The sequence below is a fragment of the Quercus suber genome, unplaced genomic scaffold (genome assembly GCF_002906115.3).
Source record: "Quercus suber isolate HL8 unplaced genomic scaffold, Cork oak 2.0 scaffold_46, whole genome shotgun sequence".
In the NCBI taxonomy this organism is placed as follows: Eukaryota; Viridiplantae; Streptophyta; class Magnoliopsida; order Fagales; family Fagaceae; genus Quercus; species Quercus suber.
In genome coordinates, this window is record NW_027069511.1 from 1,914,813 (window position 1) to 1,919,956 (window position 5,144).

Genomic DNA, 5,144 nt, shown 5'->3' on the forward strand with positions numbered 1-5,144 from the left:
CTTGTGAGAGTTCAACTGTTCTTTGAAAGGGAAGCCTTGATAAAGTCTAGAGGAAAACCTTAAGGGAATCCAGGCTAAATGGACAAATCTCAAACTTTGATTTTGGGTGCTTGAGTTTTGGACACTGTCAATACTTCGGAGAAGTGGGTCAAATTGGTGGTTTCCAAGTCCTAAACAAATAAATGGATTTCAAGATCAGAATCTTCGCGAAAAACTGGGTGGCATAAGCTTTGCTTGGGCATCTTGATTCTTGGTCAAAGTTCACATCAAAGCTAACAGTTGTAGAATCACATTATTTAAGCAATTTTGGATTCTCAAATGAAGAAATAGACTCCAAAATCAGAATTTAAGCGAAAAACTGAGCAAGACAAGTCTGTCTTGAAAATTTTGACTTTTGGTAAACTTCAACTCAAAAGTCAACTATCCTGGAATCGAACCATTTGTGCAATTTTAGATGGATTCTCAAATGAAGAAATAGACTCCAAAGTCAGAATTTACGCGAAAAACTGAGCAAGACAAGTCTGACTTGAAAATTTTGACTTTTGGTAAACTTCAACTCAAAAGTCAACTATACTGGAATCGAACCATTTGTGCAATTTTAGAGTCTCAAATGAAGAAACGGACTCCAAAATCAAAATGTATGCAAAAATTGAGCAAGACAGGTCCTTCTTGAAAACTTTGACTTTTGGTCAAGATTTATGAAAAAGTCAACTTTTTAGAAATCGGACGTGTGCGCAATTTTCGAATGAAGAAACGGATCCCAAAATCAGAATGCACTTGAAAAACTAAGTGGGATAGGTCCATTTTGAAAATTTTGACTCTTTGGTCAAAGTCAAAGGTCCAACTTGTTTGAAACCTTTTTCTTTTTTTCCTTTTTTACAGGCGATTCAGATCCGGGTCAAATTTCCAGGTCAGTCCGGGTCAAACCAGGTAGTAGAGGATGACATCATCATGACATCATACTGCTAGAGGGGCGCATGTTAGCACGTGAGGCATCATGGAGACACGTGGGAGTAATGTTGGTGCGTGTGAGCACGTGAGTACTTATGGTGGCACGTGGAGGCACATGTTCATTGAGGCAGCATTTCTCAGAGCTCCTAGAGGCACGTGGCAATGATTTTGGATCTGAAATTTTCAGGTTTTGCAGATCGGGGCCTTCTGGATCGACTAGTAATGCAACTTCCTTGAAATGAAGTCTGGATTTGTACAAATATGAAGGAGTAGGCCGCAATCTACAAAGCTTTTGGCGGCGTGTGAAAGCACATGGTAGCTCCGTTGAGATTAAATTTTCTGGGTTTTGGAGGTCGAAGTCCATTTAAGATCATTGTGGGTTCATTTTTGTGAAATGATGTCAGGTTTTTTACAAATCTGAAAAAGAAGGCTGTGGGTGACCATTTGTCTTGTATTGGCTTTTCTTGTTCTTTTATGGTAGCAGCTCTGACAAAGCGGCGTCTGTGCTTAGACTTGAGGGTCAGGAGGTAGTTGGTGAGCTACCGTATTTTGTATGTCATCTTTCATTTCAACTTTCGGTGCAGTTTTCTTTAATTCTGAGTTCATTTGAGTTTGCAAAGTCTACCTTCAAAATTGTCTTCCTTCATCACTTAGGCACATGCTCCGTAGTTCACATCTTTTTTTGTTTTTTTTTTTTTTTTTAAGACATGCCATCAGATTTTCTTCTAAGTTGTTGTTTGTTTTGGTTATGTAGCATTCTTTCCTTGTTCTTTGGGCTTTAACGTCAAGCTTTACATCAACGTTCTTAGCCTGATGTTCATATTTATTTGGCGGCTTTTACATTCCATTGAACACAATGTTCTTATAGTGATATTTGTCTCCATATTATCACATTCTTGCCTTGCAACAACAATCTCTTAGCGATATCCATCCTTGACGTTCTCATAATGGCAATCATCTAGGTAACAATGTTATCACCGATATTCATGACACAATGATGCTATTACTAGTACTTGACCTTGAAGTTGTACTGGCCTTTGTCTTGGCAATTAAGCTGCACCAGCCACATCAAGAATCTTTGCAACGTAGCCACATCAAGAATCTTTGCAACGTAGCCATATCAAGAGTATTTACCATGAAGCCGCACTAGTATTTGTCCTTGTACTGAAGCCATATTAACACTTGCCTTCACAATGAAGTTGCATCCACGTTTTTCTTTGCATTGAAATTGTGTCACCACTTATCTTTGTCATGAAGCTGCACCAACACTTGCATTTGCATTGAAGCATCACCATTACTTTGTCTACTGAATTAATATTTGCACTTGCATCTACTATGAAGTCTCAACATCATTTGCCTTTGTAATGAAGCCGCACCAGTACTCTTCTTTTACCATAAAGCTGCCTCGACACTTTATTTACATTGAAGCCATGCCAATATTCATCTTTGCCATGAAGCCACGTCAACACTTCATTTGCATCAAAGCTGTGTCAACATTCATCTTTGCCATGAAGCCATGACAACACTCCACATTATCTGTCACGCCCCAAACCCAAAAGGGTCCAAAGCATGAGAAATCAGGCCTTCGAGAGACTGTATGGATTTTTTTTTTCTTTCCATTTGATAAAGTAAATAAATATTTGATCTCTCCACAATACAAGTTAGAGCTCTATGACACATTTACAAGCAATACAAACTACACATCATGTGTCTCCAAATGTACTTAACAATTCAACGCTCCAAATAAAATAAACACAAAATCATGATCTTCTCTAAGGTACACAACCTCAACAAAAATCTAGGCCTACCCCACTCAAGGCTAACAAACCTTAAGAACTCAATCTCCAGTAGCATTAGGTATGGCCTCGATAAATTTAGAAAGTCGAGTCACCAACCAATCATAGCATAAATCTCTCAATTAGCATAATGCTCCAATCACCACCAATAAAACAAGCTCCATGCCCGAGGTATAGCAAATTTATTTGAAAAACTGTTGGAGAATGGGATGAGCTAAGACATAGTAAGTAACATAATTAATGGGGGTGGAGGAAATGTAAGTTTCATCTTTAATAATAATAATATGACAAGAATGATTTAATAATGAAACACAAAGTTTCTCAAAGTAAATACCTTAAAACTATATACTATAATCTGTGAGCACCAACACTATAATTCCCAAAGCCATAATATCTAACATAAGGTAAATTATTACAAATATACCACATTACCACTTAGACCGGTCAAGGGATCCACCCATTCACAACTGGCATGATATTGTCATCTCTGGTATGCAAACTCTTGGCCCCACGGACAGTAGTCTCACCTATACCCTCAAGGTTTTTCTCTCCCCCTATGGGCAGCAGAGAGAGCACGTCAAATAGGACCTCTCTTGCATGTGGTCTCTTGGCCCCATGGACAACAGTCTCACCCACCCACAATCAAGGAATCCTCTTCCCTTCATGGACAGCAGGGAAGAACGCGTCATCCAAAGTGAAAGGGCACTGACCTAAACTTGATTCCGTTGTCACAAAGACCACGATAACCAAATCAGGTGATCACCGGAAAATCACACATGGCATGGTGTTAAAACAACATAAACTCATAGGTTACATTACTTTGAAACACATAGTTCACATCCAGGTAGTTTCAAAAAACCTTAAATAATCTAACTTCTATAAAGTTTGTAAGGTATACACCATAAAATCCAAGATTTTCTTATTAAGATTAAATAAAAGATGCTCATTTTTCCATATGAATAATTCATGCATTTCCCCAAATGCAATACCAAATATGATGCTCTTTTGATATGTAATAATGTATAATAGGGTCACAACACAATACTTTTAAGAAAACATATATCCATATTTAATTTTCCAAAATGTATATGACCCAAAAACAACATTTATAAAACACGATTATTTTCCAAAATTCCATTAAAAATCTACTTATCTCAGTAGTCCATTCCAAATTTACCTCAATCGGGCACCTCCTTCAACCAATCAAGTTACTAGTTCTATCACCAAGTACTTTAGAACCTAGAAACACAAGTATCAAGCCTANTTGATCCAGGTAAAGGTATGTGTTTAGCTTTCATTACAGCCATCTTTGGCTTCTAGATTTAATCTAGGCGAAAAGCACATTTTAGTCCCTACATTTTTAGGCGATTTCTATTTTAGTCCCTAAATTTTATTTTTACCGCTTTTAGTCCCTATCCTGAAAAACGGTTCCGTTTTGGTCCTTGCCGTTACATCAGAAACGGATATTGCTGACGTGACAAACGGCGATAATAAATAATATTTGTTTAATGTCCACGTGGCCTAATTAATAATAAAAAAATATTTTTTGACATTAAAAAATGCCACGTCAGCATATAAATTAAAAAAAATAATTTATTAATTTTAACTAAATAAAAAAAATTAAAAACAGAATAAAAAATTAAAAATTTTATGAATTGAGATCTAAGTTTGATTGAACAAGAACAACAAGAAATTACATAAACCCAGAAATTTAAAAAAAAAAAAAAACCAAACCCTAAGATCAAAGTATACCTTGAAGAATATCAAAATGAACATAATTCCAGATCCAAGAACAAAGAAAGAAAAAACACAGTTTCAAAAAAAAAAAAAAAAAAAGAAAAAAAAACACCCATCAGCTTCGGCCATTTCTTTCTCACTCTGTTCAGCTAAAATCCAAAAAAAATAAGTTCTTCCCAAAGAACACTAAGGAACACAAACCCAGATTTTAGAGTCTAAATTTTCTCACATTTTCTTGCCCTCTCTTGTCAACCAAATGTAAGAACACAAACACAAACACAAATCGATATCCAGCAAGAACACAAACACAAAACCAACAGCAGATCTTCTTAGATTTTTTCAAACCAAAAAACTCAGATTTTCTCAAACCACAAAACCCAGATATACAAAATCACAACTCAAACCCAGATTTTCTCATTTTTCCGAGAAACCAACACAAAATCAACTTAAACCAAACACAAACTGATCTCCAGCAAGAACACAAACATAAACCCAACAATCAAAACAAAGAACACGGACTTATCCTTGCCGTTGATCAACGAAGGTCTGGAGGTGGACGGCGAGGATCGCTCGAGCTGCTTATCGAGTACCTCGTTGATCCATTGCTTCCGATCGAGCTGGGGCCCGACTCCGACTCCGACTCCGACCTCCGACCTCGAA

The 5,144-nt window shown here is 36.9% G+C and overlaps 1 long non-coding RNA gene across 2 annotated transcripts; it reads right to left on the reverse strand.

Annotated features, from left to right (window-relative positions):
- Window positions 1–2,994: 2,994 nt before the first annotated feature.
- LOC136066773 (uncharacterized) lies at window positions 2,995–3,993 on the reverse strand. 2 transcript variants are annotated; one of them, XR_010628268.1, is made up of 2 exons: window positions 3,925–3,993; window positions 2,995–3,457 (listed from the first exon to the last, which is right to left on the reverse strand). It is a non-coding gene; the product is annotated as an uncharacterized LOC136066773 (long non-coding RNA). The 2 variants fall into 2 exon arrangements; XR_010628269.1 differs by having other exon boundaries at window positions 2,995–3,462.
- Between the last annotated feature and the right edge of the window lie 1,151 nt (window positions 3,994–5,144).